At 44.6% G+C, this 20,714-nt stretch overlaps 1 protein-coding gene across 2 annotated transcripts in view; it reads right to left on the bottom strand.

Annotated features, from left to right (window-relative positions):
- PIGR (polymeric immunoglobulin receptor) overlaps nucleotides 1-20,714 on the bottom strand; it is a 50,622-nt gene that overhangs the window by 21,179 nt on the left and 8,729 nt on the right. The gene's annotated exons all lie outside the window — the stretch shown is intronic.

Raw genomic sequence — 20,714 nt, forward strand, 5'->3', positions numbered from 1 at the left:
TGGCTCAGAGCCTTCAGCAGTAATGCTATTTGGTGTCTGCTCACAAATCGTCTCCTCCCTCACTGCAGCCAGTTTGCAGGAAGAAGCAATGGGGGACTGAATGCCCATTGCTGGCACTGCTGAGCTGACTGGCCCTTGCAGTATTGGCTCATCGGGTTAAAGGGGCCTCTCAGCTTGGCTTGCTTCCAGGCCACTTTCACTTCCCAGTCTCCTCCTGACTGAATCTTTTTAAGCAGAGATGCTCAGTTTTGAACTGGGGCTTCATGCAGAGCAGGTGCTCTATCATTGACCCATTGCCCACTCCACTTATGCTGTATATGTTTAATTGAAAGTGCATCACACTATACACCAAAAACTGTGTAAAGATATCTCAAAATGAATGAAATCCTGCCATCAAGTCATAATGGACCTATGGCAATCCCTAGTGGGGTTTTCATGGCAAGAGACTAACAGAGGGTAGGGTTATTTTTAAATCAGGGAACTGAATCTGGATCCTTTGAAGGAGTTGTCAGTTCAGCTGGGCTTGTCAATATGCATGTCTTGATTCCAAGGTGCATTTAGGATGATTTCCCTTCCTCCCTCAAAACAGTCTCATATCTTTGTATTGTATATATAAACTGTATTTTAGACATCAGCTCAGCTGTTTACTTCATTAAACTTCCTCAGTATTCATCTGGTTGTCCTTTACCTAAGCATTACCTAAGCTAATTGGCTAACCAGCTAATTTGCTAAGAGAGAAAGAAAACTGATTTTTTAAAAATCATAATAAAAGCATAATAAATGGGTTGATACAGCTTTAAATATTTTATTGTGTTCTATTTGATCCACTAGAGGGCAGGGACAGTTTGTAAATGCGGCAACATTCACTGGGGCGGGAGGGAGTAACTGCACAATATTGTGTGACATTTTATTGCTGTTTTATTATCAACAATAACTGCTGTAAGCCATAAATAATATCATCAGACTATTAACCAACCCTTTTACCAAAAATAAGGCACTGGAGGTACAATTCATTTCTATTCAATTTGGTGGAACTTTTGCAACTGACTTTGCCAAGATGAGACTAACACTTTTTGTTTCTAAAACATATCACAAAATTACAAAGTCAAGAAAGGATGTTTTCAGTTGGCCTATTTACAGATGACCATAGGAGATGCACACAACAAGAACGCCAGGATCTCAGGAGAGTATTAAATCAAGTTGATCCAGAGAGACCAGAAGTTTGCATTTTATTCGACTATGCATAATAATGCTTGATTCAAACCAATCTCATTCATAAGATGCCATTATACAGATAAAAGCTTGAAGATTTAAGTGTGATGTGCTCTGATGGCTTAACATTCAGTAGACAAATTCAAAAACACATGATTTTGAAGTCAAGATTAACAGCTCTGTTTTTGATAATTTACATTTAGCAATTCCATCTGCTCTGGAATTCCACAATGAGGATCCTAGCCTATCTCAAGAAACCTTGATTTTTTAAAAATTTCATTACTCTGTCTTTACTATTCAGCTTCATTTGGAATGAGATAGTTGTATTGTGGGGGGAGGAGTGGAGGTTTTAACAGTCTAAACATATATAGCAAGATATCACTACTTTCCTTCTTCATTATTATCATCTTCTTACTACTATATTTCCCTACAAAGTTTCATTAACAATGTCCATCCATCTTTGTAAGGCCTGCACTTGTCTTTCCTACTAGGAAAGCTTGCAGAAGAGAATTCCCTGCTTTCTCTCCCTATCCCCTTGTCTGTCATATTGTCTCCAATTTGTAGTTATCCTATAATGGGGAATAAAAAGTAACTTGAGACGACTCCTTCTTATAATCTTTGACCCAAGGCAGCCTTTCAGATATGACCAAATATAGCAATGGGCTCAGCTAAAGCCTGAGACCCATTTTCTACCTGGATGTTTTCAACACTCTGTTGGAATCTGGATCAAACTAGTACACCTCACATTAGACCAAATTTAAGAACCTATTAGTCTTTTCCCATCATTTTTCTCTCTTGTCTTTTAGGGCTTTCCCATTGCACCCACTTACTAACACATCCAATTTGAATAGGATGACATGGATTTACTAACTCATTGAGCAGTATCCTACCTCTGTGCATGAAATGCCTCATTTTCCTGTGCTCCTCTGTTTTTGCAGCCCCTTCCAACCCCTGGAAATATCATTCCTAGGAGAGCAGACTAAAAGGAGGAACAGCCAGACATCTTGGGGCGGGGACTGGAGTGAGGAAGAAAGGGGCTAAAATTGCTCCTTCTTCTTTCTCAAGCGCAGCTCCACTAAAGAAAGGGGTCCACTTCATCCCTTTGTCCCTCCTCATTCCAGCCCAGCAACCCTTGTGGCTCTTCTTCAGCATGGATTCTGCAATTCCAGTAATGATCATTCCACGGATCAGCCACAGCTGCAGGAGAGGACAAGAACATGGAAAATCTCTGTGCATTCTGAACACAGATGATAAGATATTGACCAATATGTTCTCCAGATTCTCCATCCAGTACCAGTCTTTGCCAGCTATGTCTTTCTTCCCCTTCAATAGCTTTCTGTGACATCGCCCTTGATGGTTTTCTTACTTAGTTGGCAGGAAGAAAAAAGGCTACATGCTGTGAACCTCAACTGCTGCCAGGAACCACTCCTTAAAATCCAGTTAGATTTTCAGTTCTAAGCCTGCAGCTGACATGACCTTTGCCCCTCCCCCATCCCTTTCAGTCAGGAAAAAAAGGTTAAAGGATAGTGTTTATCTTGGATTTTCTTCAATAACAACTAGAGCCTGTGAAGGTTGCAAGGCCTTAACATCTTTGCAAACAAGGCTTAGTTAGCATTATATAAAGCCATTGGCGGTCTATGCAGTTTTACACAATACCCTTTCAGGAGAAGAATCAATGGTAGGAGACCTAAGTCAGTGGCTATGTTCAAATATCCCATGAGAATATAATTTAATTAAACCAACTTTGGTTAATGTGATCGTTTGAATGGAGGGCAGTATATTAACTATGGTTCATTAGAATCCACTCAATTATGAACCCAGAAGCTGAAGTTTGTTTATTAACCACTGTTAGTCTTGCAGATGATTTTGTCGAATATCTGGATGCAGACATCTGACTTAATCCTGGTTTGTTCTCTGGTGATGTCCTTTCAGGGCCAAGCTACAAGTGACGAATGACACTTGAACAGCAAGTGAACAGACTCACGTGTATTCCTCCCTGTTCACTTGCACTCCACTTGCACGCCACTTGATCTCACGCAAAACTCACACGAGAAGACGCTATCTTCCATGTTTTTTTTCGCAACGTTCCGCAGCATTCCGGATGAAGGTGAGTAGTGGGGAAATGGCCCTGGCATCACAAACTAACCATAGTTAAATCACGCCTTTGCATTAAGTCTAAGCTGAGTCTAAGAGGATAGATACCTTAGGTTTCCATTGGATTTATATCCCAATATATCACAAATAGCTCATGTGGTCTACAACTTAGCTGAATTCTTGTCCCTTATTAGAACTGGCTTAGGTTTTCTTGACATAGTTCGTATTGTCATTAATAAGAAGGCCATTTAGTAAAAAACCTGGCTGGATACAACCTATATACCTTCCTTCAATGTCCCCTATATTAGTCTGGATATACATTCTGGATGTCAGGTCCAGTATATATCTTAACTATACTGACTCCATTTTCTAATGCTTTTAGTGTTTAAGTGTTTTCTCCTCAGGTGCACCAGTTCCCAGGCAGCATTCCCACCAGAGGAGACTGTTTTGTCTAACACCGTTCCACCAAGCATTGGCCTTGAGGGAGAGCAGCTTCCCAGGACTGAAAGATGTTGTTTTGAGAACTGTGGGGGGAGGCTGTTCCAGATGGGTATTGTTACTCTGTATCCTATGCTTGCTCTTCATTGGTAACAATGATCATGTACCATCCTGAGTCTCCTATTCAGGACAGTGGACTATAATGGACCTTTTCTGCAATAAAGCTTCCTTTGCCAGACATTGGACTTATTCTTGCTTCTAAAGGGAATCTTGCAGAGAGTGCCTTATCTAGCCACAGTCTGACATTTTGTTACCAATCATGTCTGAGTCGGGCCCAGCGGAATCCAAGGTTGTCCCGGACAGGGATCCTTTGTTTGATCCGTATGCGTCTCCCGACAATCAACCGGTGCAAACCCAAGACTCCCAGGAGCTGGGAGCAACCGGGAACGGAACCGGAGCCTCCACTTCCACCCTGCCTCTCATCGACCTCAGTACTCGGAACGAGACCGAAAGCGACCTCGGGGCAAGGCCGAAAGCAACCGCTCTCCCCTTGATCTCGGTACCCACCCCGTCGGAGTGGGGAGCCAGACCCCGAGAAACCAGAGAGCGCCGGGCAGGTGGACTCCATCCACGAGTCTCGATGGACGGGCGCCGAAGCCTAGAAACCGTCCCGGAGCTAGATAGCAGCCAACCATGGCGATATTGGAACAGGACGTTTGAGCAGATGGAGGGGGACACGTCTCGCCGCGGCGCCCTGAGTTGGGATTATTCCGAACTTGCTCCGTGGAAAGAGCCAACGGAAGTCCCTGAACAAAGTTGGGAGCAGATACAAGGTCGCACCTATGCGGTAGATACCAGCATCTCGGCCGTGACGGGTATGGCCAAGGGAATTCTAGCCGCGAGGTCGCGAATAGTCCAAGGGGACCCTCCTCCGTGGGGCCCTTTCTCCCCGGTGAGTACAGCGAATGAAGGTTCCCTGAGCGAACAACCGGGGCCAAGTCGAATGCAACAATTAGAAGCTAAGCTGATGGATATGGAAGAAAGTTTGGCTCACGCCATTCACTTAATTTCCTCAATGGGAGCAGGAGAAAGACTGTCTCCTGAAGAGATGGCGATACAGATAGCTACCCTCCAAAGTGTCATCTCCTATCCGATGGAGGAAGTTCAGCAGCGGTCGTCACCTACCGGCGAGGGGGGCACCTATCCTGGCGAATCGGGAGAACAACCCAAGGAACTTCCCACACAGCGGGAAATTCCACCGAGAAGGGATAACCCGGTTGTGCCACCCGGTGAGACTCCCATCGAACCTCCTATCACGGGAGGGGATGTGCCGCCAGACGAGACCCCCGTTGAGAGGCCTACGGAAGGGGAGGAAAAGCCAAGTGATACACCGGTGATACCCCCCCATACTTCTCCTATAACGGTCCGGCCGGACCAAGCGGGAGCACCCACGGCTCCATCCGGGGAGGGAGCCCCTGGTCAACCGCGCGAAACTGTTCCCGTCGGGCAACCTTCGGGAGACGGTCTACCAGCGCCAAGAGGCCAGCCGATGCTTCCCAGAATAACAACGCCTGGAGGGGCAAGCCCGCGCGGCCTTCCACCCGTTCGACCCTCGCCGCTGCGGCCCCTCTCACCTCGACCGCGGCTCATACCGTTGCAGCAGCCCCAGGACCAGCCCGTCTTACCACCTCCGAATCAACCGGGAAGGCCTGCACCTCTACGGCACCTCCAACCCCCTCCTCCGCGGCCGATCTCCACTCAACCACACCAGCTGCCTCCACCTCGACAGCTGCCGCCAACGCCTCCTGTGTTACCAGCCAGGCCAAGATTGCCGCCACCTACTCGCCCGCCACTACAGCCTCCGGCCCAACCGAGACCATCCCCGGCAGCTCCACCACGGCAACCTCCACCGGCACCGCCGGTTCAACCGCCGCCAGTACAGCCGCCGCCGTTGCCCCGACCGAGACTCCAGTTACCTCCTCCCGCGCCCCAGGAGCAATTAAGACTGCCGATGGACTTCTACCCCGCGCCTGCTCCGAGACAAGAACTCCCGATGGGCTGGGTGAAGTTGGAAGCCACCTTCGATGGGGATCCCTCCAAACTGGGATTTTTCTTGGTACAAGTGGTACAGTTTTTCAACCGGTGGGGGCACCTTTTTGGCAGTGAGGCTAGCCAAATTGAACATCTTGGATCTCGTTTACAGGGCAAGGCAGCCGATTGGTATGTAGGACTGTACAATGTTGGGGCCCCAGAACTTGATACTCTCCAGGGGTTAGTGGATGCCATCCGAGCACAATATGAAGACCCCTTAGAGGAAACCCGGGCCCGAACGGAATTGCAAGCCATCAAACAAGGCAGCACGTCAGCCAGAGACTATGTCACAAAATTCCGGCAATTAGCAGCCAAGTGCCCCAGGTGTGAGGAGTCCACAAAAATTATTCTGTTCAAACAAGGACTTAATCCGAGACTTTTGGACAGAGCCCTCATGCAAGACAATCCCCCTACGCTGTTAGGTTGGATTCAACTTGTTTGCGAAGTGGAGAATCGCATTCTAGAAGTCCGTTTGGTTGAGCAACAACAACAAACGGGACAAAGAAGACCATTGACCTTACAGAAGGGAGCTCGGGGAGCTGGCTACGCCACCCGTGGAGCGAGAGATGCTAGATGGCAACAAGGGCTGTGTATGCAATGCGGACAGGCTGGTCACTTTGCAGCACAATGCCCCTACCGGCCTGTGCAAAGACCTCCGCTTCAATTACGGCGTCCAACCCTTGCTCCGTTCCCTACGCTCCAACGCCCGACTCCAGCTCCACGAGCAAACAGAGGCCGCGGCGCTTCCCAAAGGCCAGCCTCAGAGAGAGGGTTGGAAGCGGAAGAAGTTATGGAATACGATCCCGCTTCCCCATCTGCAGAAGTCAATCCAGAAAGTCCCCAGTCGGGAAACGAGATGGATCTGTCGTAAAAGGGCCCAAACGACAGATCCGCCCCAAGCCCGTCCCTGCACGGAACCGGCCACCTGGGTCCATTTTATTCATGCCAGTGACTCTAATCAACCCAGAGAGAAAAATGCACATTCGGGTGCAAGCTCTTATTGACTCGGGCTGCTCAAGAGACATCATAGCCCCAGCTCTAGTCAATGGACTGGTCTTACCAACTCGGGATTTACAAAATCCAGTAATCTTTGAACAAATGGATGGTACCAACATGAATCCGGTCACGACTGAAACCATCCCGGTGATCACAGGCATGGGACAACATTGGGAAAAGAGGTCCTTTGTCATCAGCTCTACTGCCAAGTACCCGTTAATTCTAGGCAGCAAATGGCTATGTGATCACAATCCCTACATAGACTGGGCTCAAGGATGTATTACCTTCAATCATGCCAACTGTAAAAATCACCGTTGGAATCAAAACTGGGGCGAAGACCCAACTCATAAAGAAAAGGCCCTCCTCACCCAAGAAGAAGTCAACCAAATACCAGAACCGTACTGGCCTTTTCTAAATGCTTTCTCGGAGGAGGAAGCTGATACTCTACCCCCGCACCGACGAACGGACTGTGCAGTGGAAATTTTACCCGGAGCCTCACTGCCTAAAGGACGACTCTATCCCATGAGTCTCCATGAACGTGAAGAGCTCCGGAAATTCATCGACACCAACCTCCAACGAGGGTTCATCCGCCCAGCCTCTAGCCCCCACGCCGCTCCAGTTCTCTTCGTGAAAAAGAAGGATGGGGGACTCAGACTGTGCACGGATTTCCGAGGACTGAATGCAGTATCCACCAACAACGCCTATCCTATACCGCTCATCCGAGACCTTCTCAACGTCGTGGCCCAAGGTAAGATCTTTACGAAATTAGATCTAAAAGATGCTTACTTCCACGTTCGTATCAAGGCAGGGGATGAGTGGAAAACCGCGTTTAATACGCCCCTCGGACAATATGAATACTTAGTTATGCCTTTTGGATTGACGGGAGCCCCGTCTGTATTCATGTCCATGATAAACGAAGTTCTACATGAATTTCTGTACAAAGGGGTGGTGGTGTACCTTGATGATGTTTTAATTTATTCTGACACCGAGGAAGAACATGTTCAAATGGTACAAAAGGTCCTAGCCACCTTGATGAAGAATAAACTGCCCATCAAATTGTCCAAATGTGAATTCCATAAAACCGAACTCACTTACCTTGGGTATTGCATCTCCCAAGAGGGGTTGAAAATGGATCCAGCCAAAATACAGGCGATCCAGGATTGGCAAACACCCACCACCCGCAAAGAACTGCAATCCTTCCTGGGTTTTGCCAACTTCTATAGAGACTTCATAGCAAATTTCGCCCAAATCACACTCCCCTTAACAGAATTGCTGAAAACCAAAGATAAAGGGGACCAAGCCAAAGAACCCTCTGCTAAACTACAATGGACCCCCGATTGCCAAACGGCCTTCGAATGCCTTAAAAAGCAATTTGTAACGGAACCCATCCTCTCCCACCCCAACGAACAGTCCCCCTTCATAGTACAGGTCGACGCCAGCGATACGGCGATAGGGGGGGTTTTGCTACAGAAGGGGGAGGATGGGAAATTGCGGCCTTGTGCATTCTTGTCTAGAAAGTTCTCAGAGGCAGAAAGGAATTGGAATGTGTGGGAGAAGGAGGCCTTTGCAGTGAAAGCAGCCCTTACTAACTGGAGGCATTGGCTGGAGGGGGCGAGATACCCTTTCGAGGTCTGGACAGATCATAAAAACTTGGAGGCCCTCCGAAGCCCACGCAGACTGAATGCCGAGCAATTGCGGTGGGCGGAATTCTTTTCCAAATTCAACTTCACCCTCAATTATCTCCCGGGCAAAAGTAACTTTTTGGCGGACGCCCTGTCGCGCATGCCCCAACATAAGAGCAAACGGGCGGAGACTGTCGACACGGTCTTCTCGCCTAGGCAACTTGGGGGCGTGGTGACTACTCGCAGCCGTGCTAAGCAGCCCCTCCCGGCCGACCAAGAATGGAAATCGAAACTTAAAACTGAAGTGGAGAAGGAGGGGGATAAAGCTCCGCGAAACAAACTAACCCAATCCCCACAGGGGGATTGGCTAGCTGGGAGCAAGTTTTATGTCCCGGACAGCCTTAAGCTGGAAGTCTTGCAGCGCTGTCATGATGCGCCCACTGCTGGACATTATGGGTACCTGAAAACTTTACACCTAGTTCAAAGACAATTCTGGTGGCCGGGCATGCGCAAAGACATTTCCCAATACGTTAGTTCCTGCCCTGTTTGCCTCAGCGCAAAAACCAGAAAAGGGAAGCCTCCGGGTCTCCTGCAACCATTGGAAACGCCAAACAGGCCCTGGGAAGTAATCTCCATGGACTTTATCACTGATCTACCTATTTCAAAAGGACATAATTGTATTTTAGTTGTGGTAGATCTGTTCTCCAAACAAGCCCATTTTATCCCCTGTACTGCTATACCCTCCGCTCGGAAACTAGCGGATCTGTTTCTAAAACACATCGTAAAATTACATTCTTTTCCGTCCAAGGTGATTTCGGATCGCGGCGGACAGTTCGTTGCCAACTTCTGGCGGGAGCTTTTGAAAATGTTGAATATTGAACAAGGTATCAGTTCAAGCCACCACCCACAAACCGACGGGCAATCCGAAAAAACAAACCAAATATTAGAACAGTTCCTTCGTTGCTACATCAATTTTCAACAAGATAACTGGGTGGACCTTCTCCCTCTAGCCGAATTCTCCTATAACAACAGTGTACACGCTTCAACGGGAGAAGCCCCCTTCAAAATTGTATATGGGACTCACTTCAATCCCTTCCCATTGGACGCACCCCCTCTCCATTCCTCTAAATTGCCAGATGTATCCTCATGGTGGGGGGAGGCGGTGCAGCAATGGACTATCATTAAGAGACACCTTGAAAAAGCCAAACTGGATTACAAAAAGTACGCAGATCGCCATCGTGTGGCCGAATGGGAATTACAACCAGGAGACCATGTGTATATTTCCACAAAAAACCTAAAGCTAGCTCAGACAAGCCGCAAACTCGCTCTGAAATTCTTAGGACCTTTTCCTGTGCGCAAGGTAATAAATAAAGTGACTGTTGCTGTAACATTGCCCAAGAACCTTCGCCATGTGCATGATACGTTCCATGTCAGCCTTTTGAAGAAAGCTCCCACCGACAACAAATGGCATATCAAAGCTCCACCCATTCCAACTTTAATTGATGACCAAATACACTATGAGGTACAACAAATCTTGGACTCTAAAATCAAGCGAAATCAGCTTTTTTACCTCATTAGATGGAAGGACTTTGATTCTGGTTACGATGAATGGGTGAACTCTGCACATGTTCATGCTCCTAGATTAACCAAAGCTTTTCATACTCGCTACCCATATAAACCAGGGGGGGATCTATTTTAAGGGGGGCAGAAATGTCAGGTCCAGTATATATCTTAACTATACTGACTCCATTTTCTAATGCTTTTAGTGTTTAAGTGTTTTCTCCTCAGGTGCACCAGTTCCCAGGCAGCATTCCCACCAGAGGAGACTGTTTTGTCTAACACCGTTCCACCAAGCATTGGCCTTGAGGGAGAGCAGCTTCCCAGGACTGAAAGATGTTGTTTTGAGAACTGTGGGGGGAGGCTGTTCCAGATGGGTATTGTTACTCTGTATCCTATGCTTCATTGGTAACAATGATCATGTACCATCCTGAGTCTCCTATTCAGGACAGTGGACTATAATGGACCTTTTCTGCAATAAAGCTTCCTTTGCCAGACATTGGACTTATTCTTGCTTCTAAAGGGAATCTTGCAGAGAGTGCCTTATCTAGCCACAGTCTGACACTGGAATGCTTCTCATTCCAGCCATTTCCCAGCCCTCCTCTTTTCACTTTAGTTTTTTAAAAACATTGATTTCATGCACAGCTATTCAGAAATTTTTAAACACTGGTTTTCAGGGAATCTATGGGTGTATCTACACTATTACCCAAACAACAGGTCACCATCCCAACTAGCAGAAGCACTGTTGCCTTGTGACAAGCAGCACCAACACGAGGCAATATGTGGAAAGAAACATGATAAGGGATTCTAATGCAGAATTAGAATCTGTTAAATACGTATAATAGTTAATTCAAGTCAAGCAAGCATTTATTGGCATATATAAAATAATAGTTAATGTTTTTATGAAGTCAATGGGAAAGAGAGTTAATCAGTTTAGAATAAGGTATCATAATAGGCCAATTACATCTAATTTTATTTTTATTCTTCAAGTAATCTAGGTGCAACAGTGGCTTCCCTGAATGCTTGTTTGGAGTTGGCTTGGGATTGGTGATGACAAACAAAAGCTCTTTCAAACATTACATCCATATGTATCAGAAGCCCACCAACTGCATATATTGATAAAGCTTGCTTCCCTTGATGCTCATGATAGATGCTGTCTCAAAGTTGTCTCAAAAGGGAACATGAGTATTTGGCCTGTGTGTATAGCTTCAGCATGTTCAAAATAAATCTCTGAAAAATCCAGTGGTCAGTTTGCACGTACTGATGCTGTACATGTTAGAGGTCCCTTCCAACCCTATGATTCTATGTGCAAAATATGCACATTCCTTTGTTCAAATAATATGATGACCACATGTATCAGGAACATCTGCAAGAGACTGGGAGGTTCCCAGTATGTGTGGATGTTGCATTTGACAAGAGTTCGTGAAGGAGAGTAAACCTAAACAGAACAAAACTACTGATGGCTGCTGATAGGGGAGGTGGAAATACCAGCTGTTAATAGGATCAAACTTTCCCTGGATGATCACTGTAGCACAGCAAGATTTGAGTTCAGTAGCACCTTAAAAACCAACAAAATTTTCAAGGTATAAGCTTTAGCGACAAGTATCTGAAAAAGCAAGCTTTGACTCTCAAATCTTATTGGTCTTTAAGGTGCTACCAGACTTGAAACTTGCCGTTATGCTGCAGATCAACATGGCTACCCACTTGAAACTGCCTTCCTAAGTCCAATCCTGCTCCTGGATGCTACCTAGCTGGTGAGTGCAGCCAAGAATTCCTTTTGATAAAAGGCTTTTATCAGTTACAGCTGGTGTATCCTTTTGGAGGAGAGTGACCTACCACTCAAAGAGAACTCATTGAGGGGTGGCTGCATGGATGATTTGTCTTTGAACTGGGCCTAGTGGTCAGCTAGATGCTCCCCCACACCTCCTTTTTCATGCACAGGTACTTGCTTGGGACTGGGCACTGAAAAGAGGCCTTGTATAGGAGGCCTGAGCCTCTTGGCCCGAGCTGAAGGATGAGAGCACAAGGGCTCTTGGCCTGTGGCTCTTAGGCCGGGGTGCACAGCTGGGACACAGACATCACCTGTACCAAATGGAGGATGCTAGAGGAGAGCGAGAGATCTACCATTTATGTACCTGGTTTCCAGGAGCAGCTGGAATGGAAACATCACCTGTTGGACAATGTTTACATCAATACACCATGACTATAGCCCTGGACTGCTGTTTGAATTCTTTATAGCCACTAGCATGTTGAATATGTAAGTATATGGTTCTGGGGGTGCATTTTTGAGTTTTCTTTATCCATGCAGGATGTATGGTGAATGTACTGTTTCAGTGCAGATGGGAGGTGGTAGATGTGGTGATGGGATTTATCAAAGGTGGTCTGTATCAGGCAAAGATGCTCACTGTTTATCAAACCTCTCTAGCATCCTAAGAGCCGCTACCTCCCTCACTGCTAGATTAATATTATGCAATAAAGCTGCATGCCTTACTAGGGTGTTGCAGGAAGAGGAAATAGAGGCCGTCGTCACACGGGCATCTCATCCGTTAAATTTACAGCATATAGTGTCCTACCTGTTATCGGCACAGTAACGTTTCTTTGGGTCACCTAATGGCTCTTCGCGCTACCAGCTGTCCACACCGAAGCACTCTGTTCTGTTCTCTCTAACCGCGCAGAAGCAGCTCCTCCCCATTTTTTTTTTTTATTATTCTGGCGTTTAATTCCGCTATAACGGAATAACAGCATATAAACATTCCGTTAGAGCAAAACATTACGACCTTTTTGTTTTACCAACTTTGAAATTATATAAATAGCCCTTTGCCCGCAGAAAACTCCCTGTCTGACGTGATCCCCATCGCTGAAGACTCTGCCATGGCGATTGAGTCATTTTTACTTCAGCAAAAAGTTTGCATTGTGTTATGGCGTTATGGCGTTATAAGGACATAATAAAATAAAAAAAAGGGGAGTCGCAGGAAGAAATGGATTCTGGGATTGAAGGGAGGGCATAGGACGTTGCGAGGCGAAATACATCGATGCGAGGCATTCACACTGAGGCACAAAATAGCGCGACTATCAAGCACAAAGCAGAAGAGAGAAAATCGCTACAGTGTTGGAATAAGGTGGGTGTTTGCCGGGAAATAGCGCCATTTTAGCGCTAAATAAAAGCCCGTGTGACGACGGCCAGATTTGGCTTTCATAACAGAGACATGGTTGGAGGAAAAATGAAATGGCGTTTCTGTCCCAATAACTTTGCCTACCAGTCCTACACCAACCTTGGAATGGTGGCTGGGGAGGAGGGGTTGCTATTATCCTTCGTGGGTTCTTCAACTTCTGCAGACTTCCAGTGTAAACTATAATTGGCATTGACTGTATGATCCTTTCATTAGAAACTAAAGATAGATTAGATATTCTGCTTGTTTACTGACCACCCAGCTCCCCAGTAAGTATCTTTTTTGGGTTGGTAGAGGTGATCTCTGATGTGGTGTTGGCGATATCTAGACTGATTGTTCTGGAGAACTTTAACATCCAGGCTGAATGCCCCACATCAGGACTGGACCAAGAATGTATAGTTTCCTTGGCAACCGTGGGTTCTCTCAAATAGTCACTCACAGGCCCCACACATGAAAGAGGCTTCACCTTGGACTTAATCTTAGCAGCAATGATAGTAGCAAAGAAATATTATTTCTCGGCAACCATTACATCTGCTAGTTCATGACCATCACAATTGTTCAAGGTATCTTCTTGACATCTTTTAACTCCTAAATCTGAGCCTTCAGTCTCAACAACAAATAATTAGCCTTTACAAAGTGATGCTTTTACCAAGTTTTTTTGCTGATAAACTAGCACAAATACACTCTGATCTGGGTGCCAAATGTAATATAGGTGAGGTGGAAGAAATGCTTAATACATGATTTGGTTCCCTTATGGACCACTTTGGCTCCATTATAATAATGGATATTGACAGGATCCCGGCATCTGTGAAAGCCACAACTTGTGCACTGGATTGTTGTGCATCTTGGCTGTTTAAATCATGTAAGGATCACATCAATGAGCTCTTGAGGTATATCATAAATCAATCACTAAATCAGGGCACATTCCCTCAGCCACTCAAAGAAGCAGTTATCCACCTGCTAATTAAAAAACCACCCCTAGACAAAAATAATGTGGCAAATTTCTGGGCAAAATGAGTGAGAAAGCAGTAGCTGACCGAGAGGCAAATGAGAATTTCTATGCAACTATTTTATTAGACTATTATATATAGCATTAAGTATTATAGGTGTTATTACAAGAATTATAATGACAGAAATTAACCAATTATAAGGATAGAAACTAATTAATTTCATTTCTGGCAATAATTGTATAATGGAGATAATTTTATAATTGCAATGAAGGAACTTAAGTAAGGTGGGAAAATATATATTAATGTATAGATTATGTGCTAAATTGATTGAATTGGTCTGGAGGTATATATGGGTCAAATTGGTTGACTATTTTTGGTGGATAGTTGCATAATGAAATAATAATACAATTATATAATTAAAACAGTATGAAGATGAGATATGTAAAAAAAGAAATATACAGAGTATAAGTTAAATTGGTTGACTTATATTGAATGTACTGTTTATAGAAGTATCTAAAAATATGCTAAATGAGGGATAAATTGTTTGCCCCATATTGAAGATGAGATTATAAGATAGAGTATAGAGTACCAAAGTTAGCTAAATGATTATTATCAAAAGAAAATATGCCAAGAATGTATTATTTAGTTATGTATTATTTAGTTGTTATATAGATAAGCTTAGAAGAAAGTGAAAGATTATGTTTGACAGATAGAATAAATTTAAAATGAGTAAGGGAAAAGGGACAAGGGGTTGGAAAACTGTTGGAAGTCAACAAAAGGGGGGGAAAGGGAGGGGGTTAGAATTGGAAAAATTAAAGGAAACTGATTGTAATGTACAATTTAATGATATCTAATCCAATAAAATTATTTTTTAAAAAAAAGAGAGAGAGAGAGAGAGAAAGCAGTAGCTGACCAACTCCAGGTCTTCTTGGATAACTCTAGTGCTTTGGACCCTTTTCAGTCTGGATTCACCAGGCTATGGGACAGAGACAGCTCGGGTGGCTTTAGCTGATGAACCCACAGAACCCATTTCACACCTCTTTTGGCTTATTTGCTTTGACTGTTTCTGGCCTCAATTTATAGTGCTTTTTAAGACCTTTAAATCCTACATGACTACGGTCAGCATACTGAAAACACCTCACTCCATTTGGGAGTCTGCCCAGCCACTAAGATCATCTCCAGAGGTACTGTTGAGAGTCTTCTTCCTCAAAAACTTCTGGTTGGCAAGTTCCCCAAACAGCCTTCTCAGCAGTGGCACCAAACTGTGGAACTCCCTGCCTCTGAAGGTATGACAGGTGGATCTTAGAATAGTTTGAAGCAGTTTGCCAAAATAGTTTTTATTTTCCCATGTTTCTCATGGCAGACTTCCCTGCTGTTTTACACTGTTATAGTGATCTGTTTTATGGTACTCAGTTTTGATTGGGCAAAATGAAAGTTTTTTAAAAGCTTAATTAATGAAGGGCTAAGCATCTGATTGAAATCCACAGTTCTGGGTATACTTTTGATGGAATTTAATTTAATTTAATTTATTCAATTTATAGTCCGCCCTCCCCATACCAGTGGTCTCAGGGCGGATCACAACAAAGCTTAAAAACACAATTAATCAACATTACCATTAAAAACATAAATAGTACATATCATTCATTTAAAAATATACTACATCTATATAAGTATAAAAACAGACAGCATAGCAGCATGTTAGACACTCACCTTTCACCATCTATAGAGCATTTTTCAGCAAAATATGTGAGAGATGGGAGGTGACATTGAACATAGGAACATACGTGACATAGGAAGGTTTCTAGTGCAGTCTTACCAATGCTTGCTTGAAAATGAAACGTAGAGAGTTCAACTGGACTTAAGTATGTGTGCATAGGATCACATAAAAGGAAATACTCCAATAAATGTGTTAATCAGCATGATGTAGAGTGTTGGCCTAGGATCTGGGAAACCCATTCTGCCATGAAGTTTACCGGATGTGCAGAGCCTAACTTACTTCACAGGGTTGTTATGAGGAAAAAATGGAGGAGGGAACGTATGCTGTCCTCCTGAGCTCATTGAATGAAGCGTGGTATAAAAGCTAATGGTGCCACAAGACTTGTTTTAGCCTAAAGCTATGATCCTATGCACATTAATCTGTGAGTATGCCCCAGGGAACAAAGCAGGACACATCCATAGAATCTGGTTGTGTTTCAAACAGAATTTGAACTCTGGTCTATGGTAAACTGAAATTAAACTCAAACATAGGCTGCTCATGTCTGGAAACTAACTGCATTGGGAATGGCATGCACTGTTTCTCTCTGCAGTTGTGCCAATGTGCAATGTACATGTACAAGCCATGCTTGCCTAATCATCCTATCCAGGAAGTGGCATTTTTATTGTTCCCTCTTGCAGAAACTATGGTGAATGCCAGAAAAGCACTGTGCAAATAGCCTGAAGGATTTATTCTCTGGGCATCAGGTGATGGACTTTATATTATAAGGGGTAATTCCCAGCAAGTAAAATCTTTTATTTCCTCCTTTGCATAAAAGATGCCTTGTTGTTTGTTCTACATCTTCCTGTGATCTTTGATTTCTCAATATATGTTTGTTTTAGGCTATCAATTAACTCCTGGAGTGTGGAAAAATGCACTTTCAGATTCTTGGTCTTTACTTTAAACTTTGTGAACTTAACAACTAGAGATTGAAGTAAACTATATCTGACCAACTTAACTTTAGAAGATCAAGCCCAAAGGCCTTGATTATTTGGAAACACAGGTTTTTTAAACTGATCAAAGAAATCTCACGTCTGCATTTTTTATTCTTTAGGGCTAACAGCAACTTAGAGGGGGCTATTTAGATTAGGGAAATAGCACAGAGGGAGGGTTAATACTTCTTCCTAAGTGCCACTGTGCTATCAAATGCACTTATTTGAAAGTGTAAAAAAAACCTCTCATCATTTCAATTACAGATACCCTGCATTCTGTCTGGTTTGGCCCCAAGACTCCAGCTATAACAAACAATTTTCACATTCAAAATACTTCACAGAATATTTTTACAACAGTTCATTGTGTTTTGAATCAGGTTGTATGTATATGTTTATATTTGTTGTCTTTTTGTAACACCTCCCTGTAGACTCTTTAAAGTACAGTGGCCTTATCAGGATGTAGACTTCAGACCTAATGATCTTCTGCCCTGTTGGATCCACAGTCCCCATGCTTCAACTCTCCCTGCCAATTAGTCACAGCTTTCCTATCCTGGAAACAGAGCAGTTTTGTCCTTCATTCCCAATTAGGGGTGTGTGCCAAGAAAGTTTCTGTTTCAGTTTTGGGTCTAGGGGTTCCAGGATAATTCTGTGACATTACTGGCTTTTTTTGGATTGGCCAGTTCCATCTTGGAACTGATCTGTTTGGGTTTTTTGTTTTCATGAGTTTCATCCCATTGCATGCATATTGGCTGCGCATGCACAAACACATGCTCTTCAAGGGGTGGGGAAATGAGGTTCTGGGGCAGCTGTTTTTGCATGTAATGGCACTGAAATTGGACAGAACACAGTCTTCTTTCTAAATCATACACTCACCAAGTTTGAAAGTAGGGTTCTGTGTTTATAGATCCCAAGGAATGCTTGGGGAAGGCACTCATCAAGGCGAGTGTTATGCCGCATAGTGTGCATGCACACACACACACTGTTCTTTTCAAGGGGGTGGTGGAAACGAGGTTCTGTTTACACTTAACCAAAAACTGCATAATCCAAAACCCTTTGATCCAATGAGTTTCTCCTCAAGCCCATGAAAACTCATACAACAATGGACCCCAAAGAAGGCAAGTATTGGTTGGGACACACAATGGTAGGAAACTTACTGGCAAAGTGGCGCTGGCATGGCACTCTACCATGACGCACAATCAGGTGTTTGATTGCCAACAGTACAGTGCAACAAAATAAAAAAAAATTGTTTCTTTATGATAGCAAAGCCTTTGAGTCCTGCTGTTATGCCGTGTTTCCTTGTGCCTTGTATTTTCCATTCCATGATGAGTGGCAAATCCTTCTCACCCTAATCTGCTTTGCAGCAGCCCAGGATTCCCTGTTTAAACCCACCAGCTGTTGGCCTGCCCTTGCACTGTGTGTAAAAGAGCACAAAAAGGGATGGGTAGATGTTGGTTTTTCCTTCACGGAAAGGGAAGAAGAGGAAGGACGCCCTCTCTTTTTCCTATTTTTACTAATAAAAGAGGGAGACTAGACAGGTTGTTGGCTTTCAGTTTCCCTTTCCAACGAAAACCCTTAACCCAAAGTTGAATGAAAAGGAAGATGAAACAATGGTGGAAAACACTGAAGGAGAGAGTCCCCTTGCTGTGCCGGAAAATAAAAAATCTGATCAGATCAATCCTTCCACATGGAATACTGATCTGGAAAGACTTGGGGATGTGTGCATTTGTGAGTGTGCAATGCACATGCCTACTGCTTCCCCCTTATTTAACGCTGGGTTAACAGTTTGAATCAGAAAAGCCCCCAAAGCCATCTGGGCATCATGAAATTTCTCCTAGTGCTCCTCGACCTGCTATCTTTGGAGGACTTCATAAGTCACAGTGGTGACATTGGGACCGTGGCACCTAAGTGAAGGATAGCAGTAGCAGAAGGCCACGGAGTGGGCATGAACCAGCTCTACATGCCTGGGACCTCCTGGCTGTTTTAATAATTGCTTTTTCTTTCCCATTTTCACCCTAATCTGCATAATTTGTGCCTTTGCAGCAGCTGGGGACTCAGAGGATGAAGGAGATCCCTCCCTCCTCAAACCTGAGTGTGCATGCCCATATGGATTTTCCAGGCCAGCCTTTACTTGCATTGTGCATAAAAGCACACATAAAAGGATGATGATGGCAACACTGGTGCTGATGGCACCATGCCGCCTCCTGCTCCACTCCTCAGTGCAAAGCAAACCTTTGATTCCTATGCGTCACTCAATGCCAATGCCATAACCCCATTGCCCAGGAAGAACTGAAAAAAAAGAACTCATACACTCCACGCACATCCCCTTCCCGACAATGTACTCCATGCTAAGGGCTCAGTCTCTCCTCTTTGGAGCCAATTAGTTGCATGTGCAGCAGGCAGACTTGCTGTTAAGAAAACAACATGCTGCCAGATGGCCCTCGTCTGCCTGGCCTGTCTGAGTGGCTTCTGTGCAGTAAGTATTGAAACAAAATGCACAAACTTTTCAGTGTGGGGGAGTGATTACAGCTTCATTTCCCAGGTTTGGATCAGTGTTCCAGAAGCTGCTTTAATGTGCTGAACTACGGAGTTCTGTGTGTAATTTCAGCTCATTTTTTCCATTATTCACTCCCCTAGTCTCAATCTCTCTATTCCCACTGTTTTCTGCTTTTCAGCCTACTGTCAAGGTCTGGCCTTTTTCTTGTAACTGCCCTGTCTCTCACCTGGCTTTCCACTCATCCTTAACACTTCCTCTATGATCTTAAGCACCATGAACTTTCTTGATCCCCTACTCTTGTTATTCCCAGGTTCATCTCCTCTGCCCTTTTTTCAAGCCTTTTTCTCCTTCAGTTATATTTCCCTTGGTTTCCTATTTCTCATGTCATTCTGCTCACCTTCTTCAGTTACCCTGCTCCTTGGATTCTTGCCCATCAAATTTCCCATTTTCTGGGACCTCATTCCAGACCCAACACTTTCCCATAAGGCCATTGCGGTCCCTTGATCTATGTGAGGTTTTAGCCTTAGCCAGACTAACAATGTTCATTTCCCTATCTTCAAATGCTGTTAACTGTGTCCCCTGAACTGTAGGAATCTTCAAGTTCTATACCATTGTGCCAGTTCAGTTTATCAGTGTCAAAGGTTTCACCAGCACAATTCAGAGATCTCTAAGATTTACCACAGGCCCTCCTGAAAAGTTAAAAATTACCAGGAAATGGCAGCACTTAGGACAAAAAAACACATTCAGGTTTTTAAAGAGTTCTGTCTGTGTTTCCCAGATCTACCCAGGTTCCCCATAACCACACAGCATCTGTTGGAAGTGGCTTTTAAAAAGTAAAAGACAACCCAAATGGGCTTGAATGCTGCCATGGGGGTAGGGTTGACAGTCCCCTGGTAGGGGATCCCCCACTCCCAGCTTTCTCCACCCCCCACCAGTCACCTGGCTGGTGGGAGTGCAGGAACCAGCCTCTTGGGGCATGCTCCTGGAGCAGTGTGATGACATCACTCACAAGAGTGACGTCATTATGCAGGCCTTGGGAATGCTCCTGGACTTCGCACTAGGCCAATTCTCCCTGTTTGGGGGCCCAAATCAACCCAGTGCGAAGCCTAGGGCCTGCACAATGATGTCATTCCCAGAAGTGATGTCATAGCACTGTGTTAATAGTGTGCGCACTTTGCACATAAGAGAAGAACTTGGAGGTAAGTGCCAGGATGCTCCACGCCCACCAGAAGGATAAGGGGACCTGGCAACCCCACACAGGGAGGAAGGGCTCCTCCCCACCCCCCAAGCTGATTTTCTGCACCTAAACTATGCTGCGGAAAACTTTACTTGTTTCTGCTGCTCCACACTGAGTATTCTGTGCACAAGGAGAAGCAAAAAACCCAGAGAAATAGCTCCCATTCAG

The sequence above is a fragment of the Eublepharis macularius genome, chromosome 5 (assembly GCF_028583425.1).
Source record: "Eublepharis macularius isolate TG4126 chromosome 5, MPM_Emac_v1.0, whole genome shotgun sequence".
NCBI lineage: Eukaryota > Metazoa > Chordata > Lepidosauria > Squamata > Eublepharidae > Eublepharis > Eublepharis macularius.